This window comes from Oncorhynchus masou, chromosome 9 (genome assembly GCF_036934945.1).
Source record: "Oncorhynchus masou masou isolate Uvic2021 chromosome 9, UVic_Omas_1.1, whole genome shotgun sequence".
Taxonomy (NCBI): Eukaryota; Metazoa; Chordata; class Actinopteri; order Salmoniformes; family Salmonidae; genus Oncorhynchus; species Oncorhynchus masou.
The window spans coordinates 25566586-25588053 of record NC_088220.1 but is presented as its reverse complement, the minus strand read 5'-3'; positions in this window follow the sequence as shown (position 1 = coordinate 25588053).

The following is a 21468-nucleotide window of genomic DNA, read 5'->3' as shown; positions in this document are numbered from 1 at the left end:
CTTGTGTGTGTGGTGAGGGTAAAGTAATGTTTAGAGTGAGGTGATCGCTAGCTGCTATTTGTTTTGAATACACACAGAGTATAAAACATCCCACCTTTCTATAGATGGAATGTGAAGATTGAGTATAGATTATCTCTTCATATATGCACACACACATACACATATTTAGCAGATTTTCTCACAGGTGCAGCAAAATGCTTACGTTTCTAGCTCCAACAATGCAGTAATAACTCACAAAACAAAACAATACACACAAATCCAACACAGAAAAATAATGAAATTAAGAAATATCAGAACTAGCAATGTCAAAGTCCAGAGATGTAAATATACACACTATAAATATACACTCAAACATTAAGAACACCTTCCTAATATTGATTTGTACCCTCTTTTGCCCTCAGAACTGGCTTAATTGGTCGGGGCATGGACTCTATAAGGTGTCGACATCTTTCCACTGGGATGCTGGCCCATGTTGACTCCAATGCTTCCCACAGTTGTGTCAAGTTGGCTGGATGTCCTTTGGGTGGTGGACCATTCTTGATGCACACAGGAAACTGTTGAGCGTAAAAAACCAAGCAGTGTTGCAGTTCTTGACACACTCAAACCGGTGCGCTTGACACCTACTACCACACCCCGTTCAAAGGCACTTGAATCTTACGTCTTGCCCATTCACCCTCTGAATGAGGGGGGTGGAGACACCTGGAGGGGGGTGGAAACAATCACACAAACACACAACTTTTCTACCCTGTTTGGAAGAAAAAAATGCTTAATGCTTTAACGGCAGACAAATCCCTAGGATACACGTACAGAGTAAAGTGGGTAAACTTGGCTTCTGGTGAAGAGTCCACTGTACAAAGTTCATCTAATGTAAATAATAGTTCATGTTGTTGATTGTGTCCTGATGTTCAGAAGAGGCTGTAATAGGTTAAAGTGGTACTTCTGACTATTCACAGCAGATTCAAAACTCTTCAACAGCTCCTTGATGGTACTGGCTGTTCAGGGTAGATATTCCTTACACGCAATGACTACATCAAGCTTGTGACTCTACAAACTTGTTGGATGAATTTGCAGTTTGTTTTTCATGTGTTTTGGGTTCTGTTTTGACCAATAGTAACTGAATGGTGAATGGTGAATTGAGTCATTTTCTTTCTAAGTGAGTAGATAAGATGTTTGTGAACACTTCTAGATTAATCCTGATAATGCCATGATTAAGAAAAATCACACACACACACACACACACACACACACACACACACACACACACACACACACACAATACATCAGAAATCCACCTGGAGACATTATGGCATCAGTAATATTATCAGAGATATTGAGGCTACATTCTAGCACATACGACCACTAGGTAGGGGTTAGCAGGACACTTTTTTTATCAGAGAAACATTGGTGTAGTATGCAAGCTTTATTATGTACCATACCTGAGCTAATTATAGCCTGGCACTAAACAAGGGTTGATTGTGAAATGTTATTTTACTGCAACTCTCAACCTGCCCCCACTCTTACCTCTGTTCTCTTTAAAAAATATCTATATATCATCTACCCCTCTCTTTCTGTCTCCCTCCATCAACAAAACCGTCCAATGACAGTGCTCAGGGATAGGAAATGGAGGGTGATGCTATATTTAGAATCAGGGAAGGAGGGCAAGCTGAGGGAGAGAGGGAAAGAGAGAGAGAGGAGATAAATCTGCAGTCTACTGCTGCCTCAGGACAGACACAGTCAGAGACAGTTAGAGCCACAGAGCGCGCTCAGAGACCAGCATCGCTGCTTCTCTTTTTTTAAAGCTACACAGCCAGATCTTATCTGCACAGACGTTCATTCACAGATTCTCCTGAAGAGTTAACGAGAGAGGCCAAACTACAGGAGCAGAGAAAAGACTTGGATATACACTATACCTTTTAATACAGGTGAGTCTGCAAAGCAGTTGTGCTAAATACCATTAAACCAACAGGCTTAACTACTGTATTAGGTTATACACATAATGCTAATATACAGGTAACTGACAAAATAATGGAAACACTTCAGTAAATGAGAGTTCTGGCGGCTCTGTTATGGTGATTTTTCTTTGCATGGTTTAGGTTCACTCAACCCCTACGAGGACAAGGTAAACGCCAATAAATACACAGCGGTCTAAGGCACTGCATCTCAGTGCTAGAGGCGTCACTACAGATCTTGGTTAGATTCCAGGCTGTATCACAACCGGCCGTCATTGGGAGTCCCAACAATTGGCCCAGCGTCGTCCGGGTTAGGGTTTGGCCAGGGTTGGCCGTCATTGTAAATAAAAATTGACTTGTCTAGTTAAATAAAGGTTAAATAAACAATAAATAAAATCACCTTCAACCTATGGTGAAGCACTTCTATCCTGATGGGAGTGGATGACAATGCCTCGGTCCACAGGGCATGAGTCATCACTGAATGGTTTGATGAGCATGAAAACTATGTAAACCATATGCCATGGCCATCTCAGTCATTAGATCTCAACCCAATTGAACACTTAAGGGTGAATCTGGAGCGGCACCTGAGACAGTGTTTTCCACCACCATCAACAAAACACCAAATTCTGGAATTTCTTATGGAAAACAGTGTTGCATCCCTCCAACAGAGTTCCAGACACTTGTAGAATCTATGCCACGCTGCAATGAAACTGCTCTGGCTCGTGGTGGCCCAATGCCCTATTAAGACACTTTATGTTGGTGTTTCCATTATATTGGCAATTACCTGTGTCTTTGCTATGTATAGGAAGAATGCTAGTCTGGTTCTGAGTCACTGTATACCAGCTAGGTGTGGTTCTATATTTAGCAGTTGTTCCAACTTGAAGGATACTGACAGAGGCTGGCTTTAGGGTTTGGTTGGAGCCATTTTTGACATTGAGGTTGGTACTGAAATACTCTGTGGGCTGCATTCAGGGCTGAAACAATATGGGTGGTATAAGAAAATATAGGTAACAGTATGTGGTTCTGGCTTGGTCTGGCAGGTTCTGGCTGGCTGGTCTGGTATCTTATGGTATTTATATACCAGTGTTTATGTAGCTATGGTCATGGTGTGTTTGTCTCACGGATCTATTTACACAGCTCCTTCTGAGAAAACAGAGGAGAGAAGACGAGAGCGGGGATAAGTGTAAAGAAATAGAAGGATCTGTGGGGCTTCGGTTACCAGGTATAGAATGGAGTTAGGTTACCAGGTATATAGTGGTGTTTGGTTACCAGGTATAGAATGGTGTTAGGTTACCAGGTATACAATGGTGTTAGGTTACCAGGTATACAATGGTGTTAGGTTACCAGGTATAGAATGGTGTTAGGTTACCAGGTATAGAATGGTGTTAAGTTACCAGGTATAGAATGGTGTTAGGTTACCTGGTATAGAATGGTGTTGATGGGGAGCATTGAAAGGAGCAGTTATCAAATATGATTAATCAGAGTATGCATAAGATACCCATTTCCCAAATGTCAGACCCCACGTCCATGAGGACAGTCACTCCAATATTATTTGAATATTATATCTTGGTGACTGACGTATTTCTGTCCGTCTCTCCCAGCAGCCAAGAGTCCCATGTCCAAATCGGTGTCCCAGAAGAGATTACAGCTGCCCACTATCAGCGAGGGCTACGAGGACCTGGTCAGAGACATGAACCAGACGAACCAGTCCAACACCCTTCACTCTGCCCGGCCTACCGCCCACCCAGGGCCCTGTCCACACACCCTCTCCTCAGAGGACTACCTGCTGTCCATCTGCCACCTGGCTCACCCCACCTCCCTTCACACCAATGGCATCATCAACCCTCATCAGCAGGTATCGCTGCACCAGAGGCCACGGCTGCCGCGGCTTGCTGTGCAAGATGAAAACTCTCCAAAGACCACTGCACTTTGTCCCAGGGAAAAGTCCCATGGGAAGGACAGGCCTGGGATGTTCTCTGACTTCATCACTGCATGCGGCAGACAGGGGAAAGATTCCAACTGCGATGAGCCTGAGTTTGGTTGCCTTGGTGCGTCAGACCCCTTAGAGTTCCTGTACGGCAGCCCCGCCCACTCCACCTGTCAATCAGGGAAATGGGTTTAAGGAGACATGGGGTGGTGTCTGAGGGCCTCCCTGACCTGCCCTCTGACTTCCAGCAGAATCGTAAGAGCAGCTGCCCTGAGTTCAGTGACACAGCAACACCTGACTGTGGCTCCTCCCCCTCTGACCTCACCACACAGCCCCCACAGACATGCACACCTAGACAGGGATCTGCAGAACAGCTACAGGCTAGGATAAGTAGTCCATTCTTAAACAAAGAAAAATAAGGGGGACGAAGAGAGGGAGAGAGAGAGTAAGGAGGAGGAGAGAGAGAGGGAGAACTCTACGATAAAAAATTCTCTGATCTCTCAGTGGATCTCAGATTGTTGTTGTGTCTGGAAGGAGGCCCGTGTACAAGTTTGTATCCTCACAGGTATATAGAGCTACCAGACACTGAACCTCATCAACAGACTATAGATCTTTGTGACATGAGATGTACAATGACAAGACACCACAGTTTCACTATAACAGTAGATGCCTGCTGAATTGACACGATGGCAAATAGATGCTGATCTATGACAAATGGCACTGAATTATAGATAAAGATCTAGCCAATAGACTGTTCCAAATGAGACATATGGAACCAACAGACTTTTCATTCACCATAGTATGTGAGATTGAGCCAAGAAAACAACATGATTATGTATTGTGTATCTATGGTGTGCTTAAGGACATTTTCGTGTTGCTGTATACAATTAATACATGACTGATCATAACTGCATACTTTTTTATACCTCTCTGTGTATCTGTAGAGTGAATTGATTAAAAAAACATGTTTTTAATACAGTGTCCAATGATTGTAAACCTGAGACTGTTTTCAGGGTGTGATCATTTGTTTGTGGGAACATGTGTCAGAAACCCAATATCCTCTGGTTCTGGCAATGGCTGAGTGATTCCAAAGAGGCAAACAGAAGCATTTTGATTCCAAGAATGAAGAGGCACGCAGAACAAACAACATCCTGCTATATAAACATACAGACAAAAAAGCACAACAGGATTTGGATAAGGAGTTATTTCAGATTAAATATGCAAACATCAGTGATGATCAAAATCTAAGTGTGTGCAGGCTTTAGTGTTAGGGTTATGGCTAGTGTTAGGGTTATGGCTAGTGTTAGGGTTATGGCTAGTGTTAGGGTTATGGCTAGTGTTAGGGTTATGGCTAGGGTTAGGGTTATGGCTAGTGTTAGGGTTATGGCTAGGGTTATGGCTAGTGTTAGTGTTAGGGTTATGGCTAGGGTTAGGGTTATGGCTAGTGTTAGGGTTATGGCTAGGGTTATGGCTAGTGTTAGTGTTAGGGTTATGGCTAGTGTTAGGGTTATGGCTAGTGTTAGTGTTAGGGTTATGGCTAGTGTTAGGGTTATGGCTAGTGTTAGGGTTATGGCTAGTGTTAGGGTTATGGCTAGGGTTAGGGTTATGGCTAGTGTTAGGGTTATGGCTAGGGTTATGGCTAGTGTTAGTGTTAGGGTTATGGCTAGGGTTAGGGTTATGGCTAGTGTTAGGGTTATGGCTAGGGTTATGGCTAGTGTTAGTGTTAGGGTTATGGCTAGGGTTAGGGTTATGGCTAGTGTTAGGGTTATGGCTAGGGTTATGGCTAGTGTTAGTGTTAGGGTTATGGCTAGGGTTAGGGTTATGGCTAGTGTTAGGGTTATGGCTAGTGTTAGGGTTATGGCTAGTGTTAGGGTTATGGCTAGGGTTAGTGTTATGGCTAGGGTTAGGGTTATGGCTAGGGTTAGGGTTATGGCTAGTGTTAGGGTTATGGCTAGTGTTAGTGTTAGGGTTATGGCTAGGGTTAGGGTTATGGCTAGTGTTAGGGTTATGGCTAGGGTTATGGCTAGTGTTAGTGTTAGGGTTATGGCTAGGGTTAGGGTTATGGCTAGTGTTAGGGTTATGGCTAGTGTTAGTGTTCTGGCAATGGCTGAGTGATTCCAAAGAGGCAAACAGAAGCATTTTGATTCCAAGAATGAAGAGGCACGCAGAACAAACAACATCCTGCTATATAAACATACAGACAAAAAAGCACAACAGGATTTGGATAAGGAGTTATTTCAGATTAAATATGCAAACATCAGTGATGATCAAAATCTAAGTGTGTGCAGGCTTTAGTGTTAGGGTTATGGCTAGTGTTAGGGTTATGGCTAGTGTTAGGGTTATGGCTAGTGTTAGGGTTATGGCTAGTGTTAGGGTTATGGCTAGGGTTAGGGTTATGGCTAGTGTTAGGGTTATGGCTAGGGTTATGGCTAGTGTTAGTGTTAGGGTTATGGCTAGGGTTAGGGTTATGGCTAGTGTTAGGGTTATGGCTAGGGTTATGGCTAGTGTTAGTGTTAGGGTTATGGCTAGTGTTAGGGTTATGGCTAGTGTTAGTGTTAGGGTTATGGCTAGTGTTAGGGTTATGGCTAGTGTTAGGGTTATGGCTAGTGTTAGGGTTATGGCTAGGGTTAGGGTTATGGCTAGTGTTAGGGTTATGGCTAGGGTTATGGCTAGTGTTAGTGTTAGGGTTATGGCTAGGGTTAGGGTTATGGCTAGTGTTAGGGTTATGGCTAGGGTTATGGCTAGTGTTAGTGTTAGGGTTATGGCTAGGGTTAGGGTTATGGCTAGTGTTAGGGTTATGGCTAGGTTATGGCTAGTGTTAGTGTTAGGGTTATGGCTAGGTTAGGGTTATGGCTAGTGTTAGGGTTATGGCTAGTGTTAGGGTTATGGCTAGTGTTAGGGTTATGGCTAGGGTTAGTGTTATGGCTAGGGTTAGGGTTATGGCTAGGGTTAGGGTTATGGCTAGTGTTAGGGTTATGGCTAGTGTTAGTGTTAGGGTTATGGCTAGGGTTAGGGTTATGGCTAGTGTTAGGGTTATGGCTAGGGTTATGGCTAGTGTTAGTGTTAGGGTTATGGCTAGGGTTAGGGTTATGGCTAGTGTTAGGGTTATGGCTAGTGTTAGTGTTAGGGTTATGGCTAGGGTTAGGGTTATGGCTAGTGTTAGGGTTATGGCTAGGGTTATGGCTAGTGTTAGTGTTAGGGCTATGGCTAGTGTTAGGGTTATGGCTAGTGTTAGGGCTATGGCTAGTGTTAGGGTTAGGGTTATGGCTAATGTTAGTGTTAGGGTTATGGCTAGGGTTAGGGTTATGGCTAGTGTTAGGGTTATGGCTAGGGTTAGGGTTATGACTAGGGTTAGGGTTATGACTAGGGTTAGGGTTATGGCTAGTGTTAGTGTTATGGCTAGTGTTAGGGTTAGGGTTATGGCTAGTGTTAGGGTTATGGCTAGTGTTAGGGTTATGGCTAGGGTTAGGGTTATGGCTAGGGTTAGGGTTATGACTAGGGTTAGGGTTATGACTAGGGTTAGGGTTATGGCTAGTGTTAGGGTTATGGCTAGGGTTAGGGTTATGACTAGGGTTAGGGTTATGACTAGGGTTAGGGTTATGGCTAGTGTTAGTGTTATGGCTAGTGTTAGGGTTAGGGTTATGGCTAGTGTTAGGGTTATGGCTAGTGTTAGGGTTATGGCTAGGGTTAGGGTTATGGCTAGTGTTAGGGTTATGGCTAGGGTTAGGGTTATGGCTAGTGTTAGTGTTATGGCTAGGGTTAGGGTTATGGCTAGTGTTAGGGTTAGGGTTATGGCTAGTGTTAGGGTTATGGATAGTGTTAGTGTTAGGGTTATGGCTAGTGTTAGGTTTATGGCTAGTGTTAGGGTTATGGCTAGTGTTAGGGTTATGGCTAGTGTTACTGTTATGGCTAGGGTTAGGGTTATGGCTAGTGTTAGGGTTATGGCTAGGGTTAGGGTTATGGCTAGGGTTATGGCTAGGGTTAGGGTTATGGCTAGGGTTATGGCTAGGGTTAGGGTTAGGCTAGGGTTATGGCTAGGGTTAGGGTTATGGCTAGGGTTAGGGTTATGGCTAGGGTTAGGGTTATGGCTAGTGTTATGGCTAGGGTTAGCGTTATGGCTAGTGTTAGTGTTAGGGTTATGGCTAGTGTTAGGGTTAGAGTTATGGCTAGTGTTAGGGTTATGGCTAGTGTTAGTGTTAGGGTTATGGCTAGTGTTAGTGTTAGGGTTAGGGCTAGTGTTAGGGTTAGGGTTAGGGTTATGGCTAGTGTTAGTGTTAGGGTTATGGCTAGTGTTAGTGTTAGGGTTATGGCTAGTGTTAGGGTTATGGCTAGTGTTCGTGTTAGGGTTATGGCTAGTGTTAGTGTTAGGGTTATGGCTAGTGTTAGTGTTAGGGTTATGGCTAGTGTTAGGGTTAGGGTTATGGCTAGTGTTAGTGTTAGGGTTATGGCTAGTGTTAGGGTTATGGCTAGTGTTAGGGTTATGGCTAGTGTTAGGGTTATGGCTAGTGTTAGTGTTAGGGTTATGGCTAGTGTTAGGGTTATGGCTAGGTTTATGGCTAGTGTTAAGGTTAGGGTTATGGCTAGTGTTAGGGTTAGGGTTATGGCTAGTGTTAGTGTTAGGGTTATGGCTAGGGTTAGTGTTAGGGTTATGGCTAGTGTTAGGGTTATGGCTAGTGTTAGGGTTATGGCTAGTGTTAGTGTTATGGCTAGTGTTAGTGTTAGGGTTATGGCTAGTGTTAGGGTTATGGCTAGGGTTATGGCTAGTGTTAGGGTTATGGCTAGTGTTAGGGTTAAGGCTAGTGTTAGGGTTATGGCTAGTGTTAGGGTTATGGCTAGTGTTAGGGTTATGGCTAGTGTTAGTGTTATGGCTAGTGTTAGTGTTAGGGTTATGGCTAGTGTTAGGGTTATGGTTAGTGTTAGGGTTATGGCTAGTGTTAGTGTTATGGCTAGTGTTAGTGTTAGGGTTATGGCTAGTGTTAGGGTTATGGCTAGTGTTAGGGTTATGGCTAGTGTTAGGGTTATGGCTAGGGTTATGGCTAGTGTTAGCGTTATGGCTAGGGTTATGGCTAGTGTTAGGGTTATGGCTAGTGTTAGGGTTATGGCTAAGGTTATGTTTATGGCTAGGGTTAGGGTTATGGCTAGGGTTAGGGTTATGGCTAGTGTTAGGGTTATGGCTAGGGTTAGGGTTATGGCTAGTGTTAGGGTTATGGCTAGGGTTAGGGTTATGGCTAGTGTTAGTGTTAGGGTTATGGCTAGTGTTAGGGTTATGGCTAGGGTTAGGGTTATGGCTAGTGTTAGGGTTTAGGCTAGTGTTAGTGTTAGGGTTATGGCTAGTGTTAGGGTTATGGCTAGTGTTACTGTTATGGCTAGGGTTAGGGTTATGGCTAGGGTTAGGGTTATGGCTAGGGTTAGGGTTATGGCTAGGGTTATGGCTAGGGTTAGGGTTATGGCTAGGGTTATGGCTAGGGTTAGGGTTAGGGCTAGGGTTATGGCTAGGGTTAGGGTTATGGCTAGGGTTAGGGTTATGGCTAGGGTTAGGGTTATGGCTAGTGTTAGGGTTATGGCTAGGGTTAGCGTTATGGCTAGTGTTAGTGTTAGGGTTATTGCTAGTGTTAGTGTTAGGGTTATGGCTAGTGTTAGGGTTATGGCTAGTGTTCGTGTTAGGGTTATGGCTAGTGTTAGTGTTAGGGTTATGGCTAGTGTTAGTGTTAGGGTTATGGCTAGTGTTAGGGTTAGGGTTATGGCTAGTGTTAGTGTTAGGGTTATGGCTAGTGTTAGGGTTATGGCTAGTGTTAGGGTTATGGCTAGTGTTAGGGTTATGGCTAGTGTTAGTGTTAGGGTTATGGCTAGTGTTAGGGTTATGGCTAGGTTTATGGCTAGTGTTAGGGTTAGGGTTATGGCTAGTGTTAGGGTTAGGGTTATGGCTAGTGTTAGTGTTAGGGTTATGGCTAGTGTTAGTGTTAGGGTTATGGCTAGTGTTAGGGTTATGGCTAGTGTTAGGGTTATGGCTAGTGTTAGGGTTATGGCTAGTGTTAGGGTTATGGCTAGTGTTAGTGTTAGGGTTATGGCTAGTGTTAGGGTTATGGCTAGTGTTAGGGTTATGGCTAGTGTTAGGGTTATGGCTAGTGTTAGGGTTAGGGTTATGGCTAGTGTTAGGGTTAGGGTTATGGCTAGTGTTAGTGTTAGGGTTATGGCTAGTGTTAGTGTTAGGGTTATGGCTAGTGTTAGGGTTATGGCTAGTGTTAGGGTTAGGGTTATGGCTAGTGTTAGTGTTATGGCTAGTGTTAGTGTTAGGGTTATGGCTAGTGTTAGGGTTATGGCTAGGGTTATGGCTAGTGTTAGGGTTATGGCTAGTGTTAGGGTTAAGGCTAGTGTTAGGGTTATGGCTAGTGTTAGGGTTATGGCTAGTGTTAGTGTTAGGGTTATGGCTAGTGTTAGTGTTATGGCTAGTGTTAGTGTTAGGGTTATGGCTAGTGTTAGGGTTATGGTTAGTGTTAGGGTTATGGCTAGTGTTAGTGTTATGGCTAGTGTTAGTGTTAGGGTTATGGCTAGTGTTAGGGTTATGGCTAGTGTTAGGGTTATGGCTAGTGTTAGGGTTATGGCTAGGGTTATGGCTAGTGTTAGCGTTATGGCTAGGGTTAGGGTTATGGCTAGTGTTAGGGTTATGGCTAGTGTTAGGGTTATGGCTAAGGTTATGTTTATGGCTAGGGTTAGGGTTATGGCTAGGGTTAGGGTTATGGCTAGTGTTAGGGTTATGGCTAGGGTTAGGGTTAGGGTTATGGCTAGTGGTAGGGTTATGGCTAGGGTTAGGGTTATGGCTAGTGTTAGTGTTAGGGTTATGGCTAGTGTTAGGGTTATGGCTAGGGTTAGGGTTATGGCTAGTGTTAGGGTTTAGGCTAGTGTTAGTGTTAGGGTTATGGCTAGTGTTAGGGTTATGGCTAGTGTTAGTGTTAGGGTTAGGGCTAGTGTTAGTGTTAGGGTTATGGCTAGTGTTAGGGTTAGGGTTATGGCTAGTGTTAGGGTTATGGCTAGTGTTAGGGTTATGGCTAGGGTTAGGGTTATGGCTAGGGTTATGGCTAGGGTTATGGCTAGTGTTAGTGTTATGGCTAGTGTTAGTGTTAGGGTTATGGCTAGTGTTAGGGTTATGGCTAGTGTTAGGGTTATGTCTAGTGTTAGGGTTATGGCTAAGGTTATGGCTAGTGTTAGCGTTATGGCTAGTGTTAGGGTTATGGCTAGGGTTAGGGTTATGGCTAGTGTTAGTGTTATGGCTAGTGTTAGGGTTATGGCTAGTGTTAGGGTTATGGCTCGTGTTAGGGTTATGGCTAGTGTTAGGGTTATGGCTAGGGTTAGGGTTATGGCTAGTGTTAGGGTTATGGCTAGGGTTAGGGTTATGGCTAGGGTTAGGGTTATGGCTAGTGTTAGGGTTTAGGCTAGTGTTAGTGTTAGGGTTATGGCTAGTGTTAGGGTTATGGCTAGTGTTAGTGTTAGGGTTAGGGCTAGTGTTAGTGTTAGGGTTATGGCTAGTGTTAGGGTTAGGGTTATGGCTAGTGTTAGGGTTATGGCTAGTGTTAGGGTTATGGCTAGGGTTAGGGTTATGGCTAGGGTTATGGCTAGGGTTATGGCTAGTGTTAGTGTTATGGCTAGTGTTAGTGTTAGGGTTATGGCTAGTGTTAGGGTTATGGCTAGTGTTAGGGTTATGTCTAGTGTTAGGGTTATGGCTAAGGTTATGGCTAGTGTTAGCGTTATGGCTAGTGTTAGGGTTATGGCTAGGGTTAGGGTTATGGCTAGTGTTAGTGTTATGGCTAGTGTTAGGGTTATGGCTAGTGTTAGGGTTATGGCTCGTGTTAGGGTTATGGCTAGTGTTAGGGTTATGGCTAGGGTTAGGGTTATGGCTAGTGTTAGGGTTATGGCTAGGGTTAGGGTTATGGCTAGGGTTAGGGTTATGGCTAGTGTTTGGGTTATGGCTAGTGTTAGTGTTATGGCTAGTGTTAGTGTTATGGCTATGGTTAGGGTTATGGCTAGTGTTAGGGTTATGGCTAGGGTTAGGGTTATGGCTAGGGTTATGGCTAGGGTTAGGGTTATGGCTAGGGTTATGGCTAGGGTTAGGGCTAGGGCTAAGGCTAGGGTTATGGCTAGGGTTAGGGTTATGGCTAGGGTTAGGGTTTTGGCTAGTGTTAGGGTTATGGCTAGTGTTAGGGTTATGGCTAGTGTTAGGGTTATGGCTAGGGTTAGGGTTATGGCTAGTGTTAGTGTTAGGGTTATGGCTAGTGTTAGGGTTAGGGTTATGGCTAGTGTTAGGGTTATGGCTAGTGTTAGTGTTAGGGTTATGGCTAGTGTTAGGGTTAGGGTTATGGCTAGTGTTAGGGTTATGGCTAGTGTTAGGGTTAGGGTTATGGCTAGTGTTAGGGTTATGGCTAGTGTTAGGGTTAGGGTTATGGCTAGGGTTAGGGTTATGCTAGGGTTAGTGTTGGAGTTATGGCTCGGATTAGGGTTATGGCTAGGGTTAGGGTTATGGCTAGGGTTAGGGTTATGGCTAGGGTTAGTGTTCGAGTTATGGCTCGGATTAGGGTTATGGCTAGGGTTAGTGTTGGAGTTATGGCTCGGATTAGGGTTATGGCTAGGGTTAGGGTTATGGCTAGGGTTAGTGTTAGAGTTATGGTTCGGATTAGGGTTATGGCTAGTGTTAGGGTTGAGCCAGTGTGTGGACACAAAGCTAGGGTTAGGATTGAACTGAGGTGTGGACATGAAGCTAAGGTCAAGGTTGAACCGGGGTGTGGATATAAAGCGAGAGTTAGGGTTGAGCCAGGGTTTGGACATGAAGCTAAGGTCAAGGTTGAACAGGTGTTTGGACATGAAGCTAGGGTTAGGGTTGAGCCGGGGTTTGGACATGAAGCTAGGGTCAATTTTGAGCCGGGGTGTGGACATGAAGCTAGGGTCAAGGTTAAGCCGGGGTGTGGACATGAGGCTAGCGTCAAGGTTGAGCCGGGGTGTGGACATGAGGCTAGTGTCAAGGTTGAGCCGGGGTGTGGACATGAGGCTAGTGTCAAGGTTGAGCCGGGGTGTGGACATGAGGCTAGTGTTAGGTTATGGCTAACCTCTCAGGATCTGCCATGGCCAACCCTGGTAAGAATGAACCAGCAGAGGGCAGCCTGAGGACTCCTGATAAGAGACAACACTCAGACAGATTCATTAACCAACCCTGGTAAGAAGGAACCAGCAGAGGGCAGCCTGAGGACTCCTGATAAGAGACAACACTCAGACAGATTCATTAACCAACCCTGGTAAGAATGAACCAGCAGAGGGCAGCCTGAGGACTCCTGATAAGAAACAACACTCAGACAGATTCATTAACCAACCCTGGTAAGAATGAACCAGCAGAGGGCAGCCTGAGGACTCCTGATAAGAGACAACACTCAGACAGATTCATTAACCAACCCTGGTAAGAATGAACCAGCAGAGGGCAGCCTGAGGACTCCTGATAAGAGACAACACTCAGACAGATTCATTAACCAACCCTGGTAAGAATGAACCAGCAGAGGGCAGCCTGAGGACTCCTGATAAGAAACAACACTCAGACAGATTCATTAACCAACCCTGGTAAGAATGAACCAGCAGAGGGCAGCCTGAGGACTCCTGATAAGAAACAACACTCAGACAGGTTCATTAACCAACCCTGGTAAGAATGAACCAGCAGAGGGCAGCCTGAGGACTCCTGATAAGAGACAACACTCAGACAGATTCATTAACCAACCCTGGTAAGAATGAACCAGCAGAGGGCAGCCTGAGGACTCCTGATAAGAAACAACACTCAGACAGATTCATTAACCAACCCTGGTAAGAAGGAACCAGCAGAGGGCAGCCTGAGGACTCCTGATAAGAAACAACACTCAGACAGGTTCATTAATGATGCTACAGTTATGATGATACTTAGTAAATAGTCTCTAAAGGCAGATCTATGGCTCTACATGTATTCACTGTATATACAAAGCAAATGGCTCCACTTGTAGGCAGAGAGAAGCAGGACAAAACAATTTTCTCCACATAATGAGAGGAAGATTATTGCACACGCACAAGCACACACAGTCTAAGCATACACCACAGACAACAACTGCACTGGCAGGCATGCGCACACGCACACACACACACACTGTTTGTTAAACCTGATCAACCCCGTCCAAAAAAGGAATAAGATAAGGTGACTGACGTACATTATGTTTGTGTTTTGACTGACCTTGTGTTTTTGGTCATTTGTTATCTATTAGATAAAAACACACATTTCAGTCCAGTTCTTTTTATTGGTATTTTCTTTCACAGTTACAGTAAACAATGCTTGAAGTACAGTACATTGCACATGTGGTTTTATACATTCGATATACCATGGGAACATGCTTTTTGAACGAGGTAGGAATGTATATGCCCATACGAAAATATAAAATACTTAAGTAATACTTTCATAATACAGTGAATGGCTTACAGTCACATCCATAATTAGAGCAATAATAATCTGCCCTCTCCTACTGGTCTGTGGGGGAAGAGATGATGACGCTCTAGCTAAGTGTTCCTCTGTGTTTTCATTCTCTGTTGTTTCTGTATAGGAAGAGTGATTTTGCTGTGTGGTGGTTTGGATTGGAGCTGTGGTCAGCTTTATACTGATATCCTGCTTTTGTTTTGAGCTAGGTGAGTGTCAAGTGACATTTAAGATGTTTCCAACGACGGCAAACAGTTACCTATACGGTATTAGTCCAAAAAGATAACAGACAAGAAAACCAATGTATTACTTTAAAAACATCACTGTTTTAGTTTGACGTGTATGCCTTTTTGAAAATGATTTATTGTTCTTGATATGGCGCTGCAATACAAACGAAGCAAGCAATTTCTAAGTATGACCTCATCCTCCTTTGAAATGCTTCTCCCCTCGCTCATCAGAATGAGACAGCAGGAGCATCGTGTACCTTTGCTCACCTATAAGTGGTGATCCGGACACGTACACTTTGCATTGTTATAAAAATGTAAAAAATGAAATATTCACTGGTATCTAACATAGAAGTGTGACCTGACAGAAGGCAGCCTACAGTGGAGAAAGAGCAGGGTTAACTACGGCTACATCTGCCCACAGCAAATCTCTAAGGCCTTTTCTAACTGATTGGAAAACCAAGTCGGGATGAAAAACCAAACTACATGAGATTTGAGAGATATGACACAGACATACCCTCAAATCATGCATGCTGTCTCTACTGTAGCTTTAATGGAAAGTGCGTCAAATATCCTTTTGTTCAAAGCACTGCTTTTTAAGAACAATGTGAACATTCAAGACAGGAAGTACCCGTCTAAAGCCTTATTCCAAATCAAAACCCCTATAAGTGGTCATTATGAAGTGTTTTTGCATCATCATGAAGTGCCTCTAGAGCATATGAGAGGCCTATAATGAACTTAAATGTATAAAGGCAGTGTGTGGCTAGTGGCTAAACGTACTTCACCACAGGCCTCCTCAGTCAGAATGGGCTTTGTTTAGACTTTTCCCTGCCGATGACGTGGATGTGGATTAAAGCAGCCCCCCACACCTGATTCAGAGGGGTTGGCTTAAATGTGGAAGACACATCTCAGTTGAATGCATTCAGTTGTACAACTGACTAGGCATCCCCCTTTCCTTTCCTTTCCAGTGTTGACCATGTGGAGATGTCATTCTCATCTCATTCCAATGGCTCAGTTGGTCAAAGCACTGTGCTTGCGTACGTCACCAAAGTTATGGGTTTGATCTTGCATACACATACACTGAAACCGACAATCTGTGTTATATGTGAAGATTTGATTGAAAGTGCCTGCTAAATGACCTTAATGTTTACTTTAACGTTGCGCTATACCAGCTGGCCATAAGTCTCTTTCCCCCCTCTCCCATAACCTTGGTGTTGGTTGACCTCCAGAGACATAAGGCATCTCATTTGACTTTCTCTAAGCTGTCATGTCACTTCCTGTGAAACTCCATCTACACTTCACTTCCCATAGCGTGTTCCAGACTCCTTTTCACCCAGGATGGCACCAAAAAAGACATTCCCTTTTAGTCCAGAACTGCGCTCACTCTGCAACTATAGACCAAAAAACAGGACTTGAAACTAACGTTTCCCCATCTTTCTGGGGATATTATTTCTACATTTGTGACATAACCTTTACCAAAAACGTTTTTTTTTTTTAAAGAGACAGGGAGAATGAAGAATGAATGAAGACCGAAAGACAAGAGTCTCTTCATAGTAGCTCCAAGACATTAACATTAATTTACATAATTTGTCCGCAGAATACCACCCTGCATCCCACTACAAGCATACCACCCTGCATCCCACTACTAGCAGTGTTGGTCCTGGTTGGGAGACCAGATGTTGCTTGGAAGTGGTGTTGGAGGGCCAGTAGGAGGCACTCTTGCCCCAGATTGCCCTGTGTAGGGTACTGTCATTTGGCTGGGATGTTAAAGGGTGTCCTGACTTGCTGTGGTCAATAAAGACCCCATGGCACTTATTGTCAGAGTAGGGGTGTTAACCCTGATTTCCTGGCTAAATTCCCAATCTGGCCAACATACCATCATGGCCACCTAATCATTACCAGCTACCAATTGCCTCATTCGTCCCCCTTTAACTATTCCGCAGGTAGTTGCTGTAAATGAGAATGTGATCTCAGCTCAAAAAATTATTAGTCTCAATAAAATACAATGCAATGGATTGGAACACACAATTACAACAAATCAAGCATATACACAATGTGAGCTATAGGCAAAGTTCTGTTTGTCAACTGACCTTAACACAACCCAGAAAATGGACTCTTGGTGTAAAAATGCATGTCACACGAGGTTTCACATTTTCTGAGAGGGAATAGAAAGGTGAGAATTGTAAAGCTTTTCACCACAGCTGCAGAGACACTAGAGGTGTTAACCACACTGGCTCTGTTGACTAGTGGTGTGATGAGAGCAAAGCCGTAAAGAACTGGACAGGCTGATACCAAACTCAAAGTCTTCCTGACTTCAGAGTCTGGAAAGGCTGTTTTGATTTTGTCAGCACGATGCATTGATAATGAATGTGGCTGTGTTTTTACTGGTTGGTTCTCCTCCAGTCTTTGTCACTCAAACACCCCCATGGCCAACCACACACAGCTCTTGAGTGCCACCACTTTTCCACTACAACTGTTGGAGTTTCAATTCTTAACAAGGATTAGTGACATTTGTTCAAACTGTTGTGTGGATTAGTGGCAGATAATATTTTTTACAAAATCAAGGTCCTTATGGGAAACTTGTTTCTCACGAGGAGATACATATGTGTAAAACATTTCATGACAGTAGCTCAAACAGGACAGCAGATTTTAATTTTTTTAATTTTCAAAGTTTGGAATTTCAGTTGAATACTAGAGAGCCCCTCTTGGGCCAATCAGAGTATTTTTTCTAAATACCTGTATCTCTCCTGCAAAATGCATAATTCACCCGTTTCATCAAAATCTGTCAAGTGGTGTCCGAGACGTACGAACCTACGGAGACGGATCCTCACAGCCATGAAAACATGCAAGGCAACCAACACAAAAACATTCTAACACCCACATCTTAGACAAAAATAATGCATATGATAATTGAAAATACTGTATATCCCATTCATAGACATAGTAGTTCTAGCGGTTGAGATTATATTTCCATTTATTAAGTTCCTAATTTATTCTATTCAGTTACTTAACAGACTAAATTAACATCACTGTAATACTGAGAAATTAGAAAGAATCAATAAAAATAGTATATATTAAGACATATACGTATATGCACTGAGTGGACAAAACATTAAGAACAATATTAATATCCTAATATTAAGTTGCAACCCTTCTTGCCCTCAGAACAGCCTCAATTCGTTAGGGCATGGACTCCTTTTGGTGGTGGACCATTCTTGTTACACCCGGGAAACTGTTGAAAAACCCAGCAGCGTTGCAGTTCTTGACACAAACCGGTGCGCCTGGCACCTACTACCAAACCCTGTTCAAAGGCACTTAAACCTTTTGTCTTGCCCACCCCCTCTGAACAGCACACAAACACAATCCATGTCTCCATTGTCTCAAGGCTTAAAAATACTTATTTAACCTGTCTACTCCCCTTCATCTACACTGATTGAAGTGGATTTAACAGGTGACATCTATAAGGGATCATTTGCTTTCACCTGGATTCACCTGGTCAGTCTTTGTCATGGAAAGAGCAGGTGTTCGTAGTGTTTTGTAACTTCCCAGTAACTGATATTAGGGAGATGAACCACATCAACAAGGGAAGTTAGTTCCTTTGATCTGACTAAACAATATATTCAACTAGGATTTAAAGTGACTCAAAGTCAAATTAACTCCTATTAATCCTAAAAAAAATCATCATTATTATCCGCTCTAAAACTTGATAATAAGTGAGGTTGCAGAGTGAGGAGTGAAGTCGGTGTATAAGAAAGGGGACCTTTTCTTGCTGTTGCTAGTTTCAGTTTGCCAAATCTGCTCCTGCCACGCCCTCTAGTGCTCACCCGGTGTCTCCTTGACCTTCCGCCACTCCCCCAGTGCTCTCTCCCGCTCTCTCTCTCTGTGTGTGTGTGATTGTGTGGGCGGAGACAGGTGTGCTGGACTCAGAGCAGATCCCAACCAGCTGCAACCTGTTCAATAATCAAGACCTCTACAAATACTCAGTCCTGCCACTTCCACATGGGGGGGGTTAATATAAATTTGCACACATTTCTAAAAACCTGTTTTTGCTTTGTCGTTATGGGGTATTGTATGTAGCCTGATGACAAGAAAAAAAACATTTAATCAATTAAAATAGAATAAGGCTGTAATGTAATTTTTTTGGGAAAAAGTCTAGGGGACTGAATACTTTCTGAATGCACTGTATATCTCAGAAAGGAAAATGATGTTGGGGGAAGGAATATCTTGTGACTACTTCGGATGCAAGTCTAGCAGATACAGTAGAGTTGTGTCCCAAATCATACCCCATTCACTATTTAGTACACTACTTTTGACCAGGGCCCATTGAGGTTCTTGTCAAAGGTATAGGGTTTCATTTGGAACGCAGACACGATCATACAGAATGCAGATGCCCTTTCCAGCATCCAATAAATCTGTGTTCTCTCCGTCTTGTACAGACGTTCCTCTGCCTGAGGACTATCACATGCCATGGTCCTAGACGCTCCTACCCATGCTCACAAATATCACAGGGAACCCGATCCAGTGAGACGGACCGACCGTCGAGGTGCTGTGGTTATTTTGGATTTTGATATTAACCATGTTGAGAATGTGTTCCCATTCCATGGTGTAAGGGTTAGGGTTATGGACTCTTGAGTTGATTTTACACCCCATGGCCCCCAGACACAGACAATACACTTTCTAATGTAGTCTCCTCACTTTCCAATGTAGTCTCCTCACTTTCCAATGCAGTCTCCTCACTTTCTAATGCAGTCTCCTCACTTTCCAATGCAGTCTCCTCACTTTCCAATGCAGTCTCCTCACTTTCTAATGCAGTCTCCTCACTTTCTAATGCAGTCTCCTCACTTTCTAATGCAGTCTCCTCACTTTCTAATGTAGTCTCCTCACTTTCTAATGCAGTCTCCTCGCTTTCTAATGTAGTCTCCTCACTTTAATGTAGTCTCCTCACTTTCTAATGCAGTCTCCTCACTTTCTAATGTCGTCTCCTCACTTTCCAATGCAGTCTCCTCACTTTCTAATGCAGTCTCCTCACTTTATAATGCATTCTCCTCACTTTCTAATGTAGTCTCCTCACTTTCCAATGCAGTCTCCTCACTTTCTAATGTAGTCTCCTCACTTTCCAATGCAGTCTCTTCACTTTCTAATGCAGTCTCCTCACTTTCTAATGTAGTCTCCTCACTTTCCAATGTAGTCTCCTCACTTTCTAATGTAGTCTCCTCACTTTCCAATGTAGTCTCTTTCACTTTCTAATGCGGTCTCCTCACTTTCCAATGTAGTCTCTTTCACTTTCTAATGCAGTCTCCTCACTTTCTAATGTCGTCTCCTCACTTTCCAATGTCTCCTCACTTTCTAATGCAGTTTCCTCACTTTCCAATGTAGTCTCTTTCACTTTCTAATGTAGTCTCCTCACTTTCCATTGTAGTGTCTTTCACTTTCTAATGCGGTCTCCTCACTTTCTAATGTAGTCTCCTCACTTTCCAATGCAGTCTCCTCACTTTCTAATGCAGTCTCCTCACTTTCTAATGCAGTCTCCTCACTTTCCAATGCAGTCTCTTTCACTTTCTAATGCAGTCTCTCACTTTCTAATGCAGTCTCCCCACTTTCTAATGCAGTCTCCTCACTTTCCAATGTCTGCTCACTTTCTAATGCAGTCTCCTCAATTTCTTGTGCAAATTGGTTAGAATCTTAGAGACTGAAGTTATCTTGTCCCTTCCACACTGATATCATGCATAATGGAAAATAACTTCCATTGCACCCTCCAAGGCTAGAGCTGAATTTATTGCTACTGTACACCCAGGGGGTGAATGTTTTGTTTTTTGCCCTAGAACTACACAGTTGATTCAAATGATTAAAGCTTGATGATTAGTTAATTATTTGAAACAGCTGTGTAGCGCTACAGCAAAAACCAAAACGTGCTCCCGTTGGTGTCCCGAGGACCGAGTTTGGGAAACGCTGGGTTATAATGTCACCTGGATTCCTTGCAGTAAACTAAGAGGAGGGTGTTAATCATTTAATTATGTAGAAGCAGTAATTTTGTAGTAGCAAGTTGACTTTGAGAAGGTAAAAGGGGAGAATTGACTTTCAGGATCCAGTCAAGGTAAAAGTTCTAATACAGCATTTTCGGGTTCAAGTGGTCATGTGAAAATGCTAAAGGCCTGATGGTAAAAAGGCAAATAGCTAAAAAAAAGCCAAGGACAATAGCATGTTGTTAGAGCATGTCTTTAAAAGGCATGGCTCAAAGGCACAAATTATTCTACTGAATCTCAAAATGATATAGTCATTCTAAATTACCTGCACATGCATCATCACAGACATTGGTCCATATGAACCTGAGACAACTTTCAACTGAACATTGAGAACAGTGAGGCATCGTCTACTTTGGGTACAGAGTGTAATTTAACAGTCGAGCAAGTTCAAGATTGAATTGTCAGTTCCCGAGGCCTATAATTCTGTGTCCTGACATCTGATACATAGATCAATGGAAACAAACGTGTAGACCTTTACTTCAGAACGTTTTAAGCTATGTGTAAGTAATTAAGCAGGCTAATCATATTATGATTATTCTATTCGAGAATATATGAGGATGTGGTGGTCGTCGATCTTGTTCGTCGTCAGGCATCTGGCTGGCCCCCTATATGTCTAAACCCATATTTGCATTGGGGAAACTATGCTATTGCATGACTGTGTGCTGCCATCATTAAAGTGATGTAATAGTGGTAGAGAGTCTAAAGTAACTTTACAGAACTTCACCCACATGATGTGCACACTCAAGGGGAAGTAAGTTGGTTTTCTAGTCAATGCACTGTTTGTGTGAATGTATGGGTAAATGTATGGAGGGATACAACAAAGTAAGTTGAAATGTATATAATAACATGTTTACTATACATTCAAATATATACATAT